General features: G+C 36.6%; 1 pseudogene; it reads right to left on the reverse strand.

Moving 5' to 3' along the window:
- Positions 1-5894: 5894 nt before the first annotated feature.
- LOC125928917 (elongation factor 1-alpha 1-like) overlaps positions 5895-12975 on the reverse strand; it is a 43362-nt pseudogene continuing 36281 nt past the window's right edge.

A 12975-nucleotide genomic window follows, 5' to 3' on the forward strand; every position in this document is an offset into this window, starting at 1 on the left:
TAATATTTCTGTCTTCTGAAAGATTTAATTCAGAACTTTTAAATGTAAATTTCTTTATCTTAGATAAGTTGTAAATGAAGGTTAATTTATATTATCATTAAGAAACTTTGATCATATGGAATTCTCTAATATTAGAGAATTATTTTCAATTTTTTCTTAAAAAGTTGCTTTATACCACTCTTTGTTTTGCTTTACATATTACTTCTACAAATATAAAAGTAAATGGAGACAATGTGTTTAAAGAAGGTGTTCTAGAAGAAAATTATAGGCCTTGAATACTTTCCAAATTGTGTCTCAAGAACAAATAAAAATTGAAGCTGAGAATTTACACAATTCAGGAAAGCAAATACTTTTCAGTCCATTTCTTTTAACATGATAGAAGTATAAACTTTGTGTGTGTGTGTATGTGTGTGTGTTTAATGGATGGATGTCATGGGGCTTATAGAATCCCCATGTAACTATTTTCCTCCAGAATTATTCTGAAATTCATTTGGGAGCATTTTGTGTTGAGGATGAGGATAGGAAAAAAGGAACATAAACATTACAACCTATGTTCCCCATTGGAGTCAAAACTTTGTAGTAAATGTCGGTTTAGCAAATCAGTTTTGTGGTCTTACCAGAATAAGTACCAATTTTTATCAGGAAATACATGAAAGCTTTGCCTAACACAGAAATGCCTGAAAATGACTATTCTGGATACACTGACTTTGTTAGCATTCTCTAAATGCTCCTGGTAAGCTGTACCAAATAACACCACTAAAGAAAAATAACAACAACAACTAATTAGGGCAATGCTGATAAATCAGACCCTTGGGTTGAAAGAAATTAGATGTTGTTTACATCATTGCTGAAAAACAGACACTCATAAAACTATTCTTCTTAAATGTTAGTTTGATAGCAATGTGTACTTCATAAAACAAATGCTTAGTATCTTCTGATAAGTAACTCACTCATAAACACACATATTTTCCTTGCCTAATTGTCACACAGCTATCTGTCCCACTTGAAAGATGATATGAATGAAAATTCAAGACTTAATGAAAGCTACATTCCCTAATGTTAACTAAATTAGCTTTAACCTTGACTTCACAAAGTCTGTATAACTTTATGACAAGGATATTCTCGCATATAAAAAGATGCCATTCCCTGTCTTTCATCATACTTCAAATTACTTAGCACCTTAAAGATGGCCTTGAGAGGCTTATATAAATGGAAGAATAAATAAACAGGTACATCTATAATTACTCTTCTGTCTCACAAACTGACTTCCAAATCTACTATGATAAAGCCTTCAGGTTTTAGAAAATGTGCTGAGCCATGTTCCAAGATTCAAAAGATTTTGGATTTGACTATTGTTTTTCTGTGTGGCAATATGTTTGGAACCCCGGGGGATAAATCATATAGCATAAAAATGATAATGCAAGCAGAAGACAACAAGAAAGAAGGCTGGGAATTCAATATCAAGTCAGAATCACATCTTAAAATCCTGTAATAGCAATACATAGAAAATGAAAGACGTACTGTTTGATACTTGAGGAGCAAATCATCTTTCCACTTTAAAATTAGAAATGTCAAAGTATTAGGTGTTTTAAAAATAATTGTGTGCTGTATTCTTAAGAATTTGCGCCTAGATGGTTAGCTTCTTTTGGGGTTGGGGATGAGAAGAATGTCAATTTAAAATCCTGTCACATGAAACTCTTAATATTAATGCTACCCCTTGATTTTGTAATGTGTTCTTTGTGTTCAAAGATGCAACCTTTGAGGTGACTCAATGAAGAAGTGGGAGTGGGTGAGAGTTTGGATAATATAGTTCAACAAAGTAGATTAAGTAGGTGTGGGGTGAGGGAGTGATTATTGTTCTGACACTTTGTGATCTAATCGGTGGCATAATTAACTTCAAGGAACCTCTAGCAGAATGGGAAAATGCCATAGACAACTTCTATTCCAGAGTTCTCTATACTCTCTTCATTTTCTTTCTTTCTTTCTTTCTTTCTTTCTTTCTTTCTTTCTTTCTTTCTGTTTCTCTTTCTTTCTTTCTTTCTTTCTCTTTCTTTCTTTTCTTTCTTTTTTTATCTTGCCCCTTTTCCTGGCTATTCTGACACAAATGTCTATGTTTCTGCCTAACGTCCAGGGAAGACTACTTGAAAGAACTCATTTCATCAAATACCAAAAAGCCAAGTCTTCTGAGATTCAGAATGGTCCACAAAAATAAACTTTGCAAGTTACTGAAAATTACTGTGGGATGTCTGTTTTTTAAAGACAGAGAGATGTTAAAACCTCTCTGTTTTGTTGTAAACAAACCAAAAAAAAAAAAAAGGATTTTATTGAAATTAATAATATTATGTTAGGTTACAGTAATTCCTCAAAGTAGTTACTAATTTTACTTGATACTGTTTTTACTGAGAAGTTAAATATTTTTTTAAGAATCACTTGTAATAAATCAATCACAAGCTGCACAAATTAAGTTAACCAGTATCTCCTGATCTTCAGTGATTTTTCCACTAAATGAATAATTCATAACTAAGCAGTTAAAATGATTCCTGAATTAATTCTGTGCTACATGCGACACAGTCATAAACAAATTTATTAACGTGTTTTGCTCCTCCATTTTTTGCTCTTTAAACTAGGACTTGGAGGACTAGTGAAAAAGTTCTACTAGTTCTTCTCCTAAGACTTGAAGACATATGGAGTGAATAAATGCTAACAGGTTTCTAGAAAGGGACTGTCCCCCCAAGCTACATCTACTTTCCCCATACCTCTTTCATCCTGATTCAAGCTTAGAGGAAGGTAATGACAGAAATTAGTATTTTTAAAATCCAAAGGCAGGGGACATTCGCTGCCTCTCTCAAGTAAAGCCCAGGAAGGAAGCAAGTACCCCATAGTGGGAATGGCTCCACGGTCCTGGTTTGATCTCATTGAGGTTCCCCTATGACTCTAGCAAGATGTGGAGATAATAACATAATTTCTATGTTCCAAAAGACAGCATGAAAGTGATAAAGGGTTATCACAATACTAGGAATACCAGGCACCAAGGGAGAGTAGAATAGATCCCAGCGACCTAGGAAAACATAAGAAATACTGAACACAGAGCTGCATCCTAGAGGCACTCGGTCACGTGCAAGCCTTGACTTACTCATAACAAAAACAGAACATCTCAGCAGATTATCAGTGGACAATAAATTCTGTCACCTAATTATCACAAAAACATTAGCATGATTTATGGAATACAGAACTATAATTCAAACTTAGAATTCTCTAACTTCATATGATGATATCTTAATAATTCTACTATTTGAACTCCAACTCATTTCTATGTTGGTTGGTTGAGTAGAAGAATGAATAAAATTGAATGAATTTTTCTATAGAGCAAATTAAAGATTCTAATTAATTTCAACTCAGTTTGTAAGTGATTTGACAGAAATTTGATTTTGGAGGTAATACAATAGTTTAGTTCTTATTTGAATTCCTATCAGGTAGATGCTTTTCAGCTTTGTTAGGAGGGATGCATTTCTTCTGACCCAGTTCTCTTCTGAGGAAATTATGGCCACATTGTATCACCTATGACTCCATCAAAATTCCCACTTATGTTATAGTTGGTAATGCATATCTCCAATTAGCTTCCAGTATCCACATAGAACTATCCTTAAAATCTTTCTATAAAATATCAAAGCTCAACTTTGTATATGCAAGTCAATTTAATCAAGGTTATATGTTTGTAGTTATATTAAAGAAAAATTACTTGTGTTTTAGAATTATAAGAGACAAGTAACACAGGATTATTTATAACAAAGCCAGAAGCAATTGTCTTCCTGGAATGTTTTTATCGGAGGGAGGCAAGCTGTTTTTCCTCTGAGGAAACCCATAATCATGCAATAAACACAGTGCCACTTGACTAATGATTTAAGTACATTTGAAAATAATGCACTTACTCTTAGAGATCTTCTTACATTCTTAATTTTTTAAAGATATTACCTTGAAAAGTTTACATTTAAATAAATATTCTTATCTTTATAAACTTTCATCTTAGGTCTGTTTCTAATATGCTCTTGCATTGCCCCAGGGCAAGGCATCCACTCTGTTCTAATGCAACATTGTATCCTCAAAACATTACTTCTATTATACAGAAGGTAAAGCCGAGGCTTTAGAATTTTCCTTTTCAAAAATAAACTTTGCTCACTGACAATATGTTATCTCATAAATTTAAAAGTGTATTCATTGGGGCACCTGGGTTGCTCAACCGGTTAAGTGTCTAGCTCTTGATTTTCACTCAGGTCATGATCTCGTGGTTCATGAGATTGAGCCCCACGTCTGGCTCTGCACTGATGGCATGGGGCCTGTTTGGATTTTCTCTTTCCCCCTTTTTCGGCCCTCCCCTGCTTATGCTCTGTCTCTCTCTCTCTTTCAAAATAAACAAACAAAAAATTTAAAACAATTATTTAAAAAGTGTGCTCATTATATTTTAAAATAATTATAAATTCATATCAATTATAGTTTAATTTTTTTAAGTTATATTTTATTTTTGAGAGAAAGAACATGAACAGGGAAGGGGAAGAGAGAGAAAAAGAGACATATTCCCAAGCAAGCTCCATGCTGCCAGTACAGAGCCTGATGCGGGGCTTGATCTCACAAAAAATGAGATCATGACCTGAGCTGAAATCAAGAGTCGGAAACTCAACCAGCTGAGCCACCCAGGCGCCCTCTATATCAATTACGGGGTTTTTGTTTTGTGTTTTGTTTTTTAACGTTTATTTATTTTTGAGACAGAGAGAGAGCATGAACGGGGAGGGTCAGAGAGAGGGAGACAGAATCTGAAGCAGGCTCCAGGCTCTGAGCTGTCAGCACAGAGCCCCACACGGGGCTCGAACTTACAAACTGCGAGATCATAACCTGAGCCAAAGTTGAATGCTCAACCAACTGAGCCACCCAGGCACCCCTCAATTACAGTTTTAAGACAAAACCATATGCTAATTATTTCCACATGTGCATAGAAAATTCCGCGGAACTCAAATGGAAGTCTCAACCATGCAATGGACTGCCATAATCTTAGGAAGTATATTTGTTCTTCAAGTACTTCTCTATATTCTGCACAATGCATAACCAATATAGGACTATCAGAAATATTAGTTTCACCTCCATCCACTACATAGTTAAGCATGTACATTTATGGCCAAGAAGAAGATGCAGGAACAAGTTGGTTTTTGTTACAGAGAAAATCAGAAGAGCCATGCAAGATGCATGACAAGAAGACCTGAGACACGAACTGACAAAGTGTGAAATGTAACAGGGACGAAGATAGGAGTTTTGACATAAATGACAACCCATTTCTCACTTACCTCTGATGCCTCAGGCTTCAAATCAGAGGAAAGATTTTGTAGCATGGAGAATCAGCGGGGGCTACAATCCAGCATGGCTATCATCCCACAGAAGTGATGGGATAAAAAAAATAAATCAAAGATTAAGGGATTAGTATTTAATACCAGCTGATTAAAGACAGAGAAATACCACATGCACTAAGCTTCTTTTTCTATTAAATAACACATAAGTGATTTGTTATTTAATAGTTGTCTTTTTTTTATCATTCAACTTTTGTTTTAATGGGTCTCAAGATTCTGTCTTGACCAAGAATTTTGGTCAAGTTGTTTCTATTAAAAGGTACTGATTTTAAAACCTAATAACTTAAAATGGCCACATAGACACACACACACACACACACACACACACACACAAACAAATGGTCCACAGAACCTTCTCCTTTCCTTCTGAAGGCTCTATAACATACTGTGATCATTCACAGTCTTTTACTTTAAACTTAAATGGCTAATTAACACAAACAGTTCTGAGACCTTTCTCCCTCCACTGATTAAGCCTGGGGTAGCAGATATTGGAGACAACATTCATCTAACCTTCTGAGCTCTCTAGGCAGGCTTGGTGCCCTTGCCAGCTCCAGCTGCCTTGTTGTCCACTGCTTTGATGACACCCACAGTGACTATCTATCTCATGTCACAAACAGTAAAACAGCCCAGAGGAGGACAGGTAGAGAAGCTCTCAACATGCACAGGCTTGCCAGGAACCTTATCAAAGATGGCATCATCACCAGATTTCAAGAACTTGGGGCCATCTTCCAGCTTATTCCAAAAACGAGGATCAATCTTCTCCTTCAGCTCAGCAAACATGCAAGATTTGTGAGCTGCAGGACAACCCGGCACGGGTGCATATCCAGCACTGATGTGGCCCGGACGGTTCAGGACAATCACCTGAGCCATGAAGCCAGCCGCTTCATTGGTGGGTCATTTTTGCTGTCACCAGCTACATTGCCACAATAAACATCTTCGACAGATACATTCTTGACACTGAAGCACACACTGTCCCCAAAAGAGCCTCACTCAAAGCTCCATGGTTGCTTTCAACAGACTTTACTTCAGTTGTAATAAAGGTGACCACCATTCTAGGTTTAAGAACACCGGTGTCCACTCAGCCCACAGGGACAATATCAATGCAATTTTGCAGATGTCCTGGAGGGGCAGACACAAGGGCTTGTCAGTTGGATGAGTTGGTGACAGAATGCAATTCAAAGCTTCAAGCAGCATGGTTCCACTAGCACTGCCATCCTTACAGGTGACTTTCTATCCCTTGGACCAAAGCATGTTAGCACTTAGCTCCAGCATGTTGTCACCATTCCAACCAGAAACTGGCACAAATACTACTGTGTGACAGTTGTAACCAATTTTCTTAATGTAGCTGCTGACTTCCTTAATGAATTCCTTGTATATTTTCTGACAGTAGAGTGGCTCACTGCAATCCATTTGGTTAACACCAACAATGAGTTGTTGCACACGGAGTGTGTAAACCAGAAGGGCATGCTCATGGGTCTGCCCATTCTTGGAGATACTGGCTTAAAATTCACAAACACCAGCAGCAACAATCAGGACAGCACAGCCAGCCTAGAGGTGCCTGTAATCACATTTTTGATAGAAAGTATCTGTGTCTTGGGGCATCAGTGATGGTCACAAAACACTTGGCCAGTCTTGAATTTCCACAGAGAGCTATCAATGGTGATGCTGCATTCAGCTTTCAGTTTATCCAAGACACAGGCATGCTCGAAGGAGCCCTTTCTTACTTCAGCAGCCTCCTTCTTGAATTTTTGGATAGTTTGTCAAGCCCACCACATTTATAGATCAGATGACCAGTAGTGGTAGACTTGCCCAAGTCTCCATGTCTAATGACAATGATGTTGATATGATTCCTTTCCCTTCCCGTTTTGGTGTAGGTTTACAAGTGGTTTTCATGACACCTGTGTTCTGCCAGCAAACCCACTGTGACAAAGTAAGAGGTGTATTTTATTTCTCACTGAATGCATGTAATGAAATTCTCATATTTGACCCACCCAGGATACTCATATAACAAAAATAGTTACCAGTTCTCATACATTTGGACAGGAAGAAATTTTTCCCTCATAATCAATTTCTATCAAATTAAGAAGATGCATGTGACAAAGTGGCTTTTAACATTCTCCTCAGTTTGACTAAACTCAAGGCTTCTTCCTGACCAAAGGAACTTCCCTTTTTGTAGAGCATTTATTTTGGAAAACTGGTAACTGTGAATCATTTCCCTGTCCCTTTGAGATATATGCAAATCTTTTTTTTTTTAAATCATCTTGCCAGTTTTATGACCCAAGATTGTCAAGTATCTGGAAGCAATTCCTGTAATCACCAAGAAAAATTAGAGCCTGTATCATACATCTCTGTTAAGAAAGCAGGAGCCTAGGTTCAGTGGGTGCCAGTTAGCAAGGCTACTCACACAGAAAATCATTTGCAAACTCAGGAAAAATTCAATGTGGTGGACACATTCCATTAGTCAACCTCCTCTATCTGTACTAGCTCACCTTAGTGCTAAAAACGGAGAGAAAGAGAGAGAGAGAGAGAGAGAGAGAGAGAGAGAGAGAGGAGAGAGAGAGAGAGAGAGAGAGAGAGAGAGAAAACACAACCTTGCAACTTTTGTTTCAATGGAACTGAGCCAGACTGAGTTCTGGCCTCTTTCCACTATTGGAATATTCTTGAATAAAGCCTTCCTTGCCAATTTAACTTTGCCCAGTGTAAATGTTTGTTTTGACATATGCATCCACATTTTGCATCTTCATAAGAAAACACAGCCATCATCCATTCATCATTCCTTGATTCAGAACTCACATTTATTCATTAATCTGGTACATGCAATAGAAGAGTCTTTCGAGTGTTGGGATAAAAAAATGAAATATCATCGCTCCTTATATTTTAATGGCCAGAAATCTTAAAATTCTATTTGTAAAGTGTATGTTGGAAGTAAAGATTCCTTTGGGAGAAAAAGGCTTTACCCAATCTGGAGCCTCATGATTTACTCAGGAGTTTTTTATTTGTTTATTTTTATTTATTTATCTTGTTTGATTGTTTGATTCTGCTATTTATCTTCCCTGAGCCAGAATCCTGAAAAGGACTCAGACTCTCTTAACAAAGCCACAAACAGAAATTTCAGAAGGCTAGGTTTTTTTACAATGATTTTGGTGTCAGGAGAAGAGAAGAGCTTTTATTCACTTCTTTTTGTGGTCGTTGAATTATTTGCTTCATTTATATTCCTTTCAGATATGAGCATGCAAATGCAAAGCTGAATAGGTGCTTTGTCTTTCTGCTCACCCCTTCTTAGAGAGGGAAATCTACTTTAAACTTTATGTGTAAGTGCCTGATGGAACAGCAGTGTGCTACCCCCAGAGATGTCAGCCACATGACCCTATAGCCCTTCATACTGATTTGGGAGGAGGCAAAGGGACCATTGTTTTGAATTTGATACAACTATACAATTAGATCCTGTCCACTAGAGCCTAAACTTCACCTCTAGGATATATACCTAAGCCATCATATTGTACCACCAGTTAGTAAAATTACAACTCAACTCTCTTAGAGAAGGAACAGAAGTACCTTAAAGAATGTGGCAGACATCAGACAGGTATACAAAGTGAGAGTACTTTCCAGGTTGTTTTTTTCCTGAAGATGGTATTATCTAGAATGAATATTTAACTTGGTAAAGTACATTCATTATGACACTAATCCTAGAATAAGAAGCCACTTACCCTTTCCAAAGCCATGAGGAGAAAAATGTGCTACAATCAACCTATTAATGACAGGTATTTAATAATGTTAAGAACTAACTCAAGAACTAAAGATAGATTTTGACAGAACTCTGAAGTAAATCTACTACCCTGTATCCATGTGTCTTTATTTTGAAAGGATGAAGTGAAATCTGCTGAAGAGGCCAGAGAAATGGAGAGAATTTGGAGTCACACGCCCTGATGTGTGACTCAGTAACTGAAAGGTAAAAAGTATAACTTCAGTGGAATCTATGAAACAGATCAAAACTTCTGGAAGAATGCATGAGAAAGAAGTAAAAGACAAAGGCCATTTACCCAGTTAAGAGTCTAACAAGGTTAAGGATGAGAGAAACCACCTCCTGTGCACATTCTGATTCTGTAGAATTTCTGGCTCAGCTCGGAGAGAACCAAAGCACACATGAAAAAAATATTAAATGAAAAATTGCTGAGATCTAGCAGTTTTATGTTGCCAATTAAAAAAAAAAAGTGTTTACTTATCTATATTGAGAGAGAGAGAGAGAGAGAGAGCACACATGAGCTGGGGGGCACAGAGAGAGGGGAGAGAATCCCAACCAGGCTCTGCACTGTCAGCACAGAGCCTGACACAGGGCTCCATCTCATGACTGACTGTGAGATCATGACCTGAGCCGAAATCAAGAGTCAGATGCTTAACTGACTGAGCCATCCAGGAGCCCTGGATTTTTTTTTTTTTTTTTTACATGTAAAGAAGAGAAGCACACTATGAGTATGAAAAGATGTTCATTGTAGAATTATTATTTTTAATAACTAAAAGCTCTAAATTACCTAAATATTCAAAAAGAGAATGATTGAGTAAATAATAGTTATAATAAAAGAGAATATTAAGCAGATATTCAAAATCATGTTTAAAAACTTAATGACATAGAAATATCCAACCTAATTTTAGGAGACAAAAGCAGTAGGCAAAATACAATTTATGCTAATCATAAGTATATATAATATTACTTATATGTACATATGGATAAATATTAAAATTGTGCTAAAATCGAAATATTATCCTTCCCTAGGTAAGGAGATTGTATATTTTTTTCTTCTTACATATCTTTTCTACTTATTCCTTGCACAAAAAAAAAACACTGTTTTTGCAATCAGAAAACAATCTTCACAAATTAAAAGCTATAAATTGCTGAGACTAAAATTTTGCTCTGCATGTAAGGTAACCAGTCAGCTTGCCACAGCTTCACAGGTGTTGTCAAAGGCAAAGGTATTTATTACTCTTGACCCAGCAGCATGAGCCTCGTACTCACATTGGTCTCCTTGCCCCCAAGTCCCACAGGGGTAGGGCAGAAGATGTGGTTTAGGACCAGGGACCCAGAGTTTATGAAATCTAGATCTCTGGAAGCTTCTAGCAAACCTGTCTCCAAAGGGAGACATTATCTTTATCATGCCCTTCAGGTAACAAATCTGTCCTCTGCACCAAAGGGAGATACTGTCTCTGTCTTTGAAAGCTATTAGCTATAAAAACATCTTTGAAAAGATAGTTTGGAGCAGAACTATCAATGCCTCTTGATAAAATAATTGTGCAGAAATACAAGAGACACCTCGGAGGTATGTGCCCCACGACAAAACACATTTGCAAACTCAGTATCTACTATTTTTTTTTTATTCTAAACCTCTTTGTAAAGGAAACAGTGTCTCCAAGACCTTATTTTTACAATTACTGATACTGCCATCATGCTCCCCTTGCCCTGAGTCTGCTTATCGAGTTCATCATAGGACAGCATTAGAACTCACTTTGAAGACCTACTAAGAACCTATAGCCCTGATTCCCACTTGTGACACTGCATTTCACTGCTAAAAAAACATAGGCTTGCCCTTTGGTTCTTATGCGTAGTTTCCAGTATCTATCACTCCCCAAAGGAATCTGTGGCAGAGGTTATAGAACTCACACTACGAGGGGAAATCTTCCTACCCACCCTGATGTGTGATGGGGCCACTTTGGGTAACCAGCTCATTTCAGCCAGTCAGAACCCAAAGATACAAAATACATTTCCAATACCACTAAGATATATTCTGAGATGACTGCTCTTATCCATAAAATAAATAAAAATATGTTGTTAGACAAAATAAAAGTTTCTGATGCTGGTTCACACAGATACAGCATGCCCGTCTCCAACAAATCAGAATCTCCTACTGGTCAAATGGAGTCCACTGATACCAGAGTCACTAAATCACCATTCTTTCTGGCATTCAGGAAGTTGAAGTCCTCCTGAATTCTTGGATCTGTGTGTCTTTATTTTCTCTTTTTTCGAGAAAGAGATCAAAGTTAAGGTACCAGGAGTAACACAGGCGAATGTCACACCACCTACCCTAACTGTAATTTTGAAAAATCACTCAGACTCAGTGATTTTTCTTTTTCTTACTACCACCATGTCTAACTTTGCCAGTATCCTATTTGAAGAAAAAAAAAAAAAAAGATCTACAAAAGTAGCTAGAATTCCTAGAAAAGTCTAAGTAGAACTTCAATTTCCTCACAAAAAATAAATAAATAAAAGCTGTAAATAGGTGAAGACATGTTAACTTGAGGGGTGAGTGGGAATCCTTTCACTGTGTTTCAAGTCATATCATCACACTGTACACTTTAAATATATCTTATAATTCTATTTATCAATTATACCTCAATAAAGCTGGGGCGGGGAGAAAGAAAAGCCTCTCTAGTCTGTCTAGAAAAGTTCATAAATAAAATTAAAATACTAAAATCATACAGCTTCTCTAAAATGTTCATGGCACCTAGTGATTTCTTGAAAAGGCAAGTAACAATTTACTATGATGGTAACTTGTAGGATTTGCAAACACCAATGTCTGAGAACAAAGAAGAGAATTAGTATGGTCTATGCTGATTATGAATTAGCTGTTTTCATGTTTCTGTTCATATCTCCTATTAAATAAATGCTTTGGTTTACATCCAATTAAAGATTTTATTGGTCCACAAAGCTTTTCTTTTCCCCAATCTATTATACTATCAATGGTTAAATAAATAAATAAAACTCTACACTATGAACAATGGTAGGAATACTGGTGAGTTAAAAAAATGTTATATTTTTCATGCTGACATTTATGAAAAGTCAATAAAAATGTTAGAGAACAGAAGCAGACAATCATATCCTTTTTTTCTTTCTTTGTCAATAGTGTAAATAGGCCCATATTTTATAAATATTTTTGTGTCCTACTTCATTTCACTTAGCCTGAACATTTTCCAATGTCATTACAAAGCTTTATTGTAACCAATTATTCAGAAGTAATATAACTTATTTAACTATTCACTTTTGGGTACTAGTTATTTTCTTATTTTTCACACTCACAAAAAATAGCTGCCTATTTTTTCTGTTACCGATATTCTAGATCATAAATTGGAGACATGTTATTTCCTAAGCTAGATTCCAAGAAGCAGATTACTGTATTATTAAAGGATGGGGTCATTTCTAAGGCTCTAGATACCTTACTGCCAAATTGCCACCCAGTATGTTGAATCTATTTGCACTTCTTTTCTGCTGCCTGGGAATTTTCATCCCACTGGAGTCTTCTGAGAACTCATCACTAGAATATTAGAAGAAAAATATTTTGTTTCTGTTAATGTTTGTTTGTTTATGTTATTTACATTTCTTCATTTTTGAGCAACAGAGAGGGACAGAGCACAAGTGGGGTAGGGGCAGAGAGAGAGAGGGAGACACAGAATCCGAAGCAGGCTCCAGGCTCCAAGTTGTCAACACAGAGCCCAACGTGGGGCTCGAACTCACAAACTGTGAGATCATGACCTGAGCTAAAGTCAGACAGTTAACTGAGTGAGCCACCCAGGCGCCCCAAATGTTTATTTATTT

Source organism: Panthera uncia, chromosome D1 (assembly GCF_023721935.1).
Source record: "Panthera uncia isolate 11264 chromosome D1, Puncia_PCG_1.0, whole genome shotgun sequence".
In the NCBI taxonomy this organism is placed as follows: domain Eukaryota; kingdom Metazoa; phylum Chordata; class Mammalia; order Carnivora; family Felidae; genus Panthera; species Panthera uncia.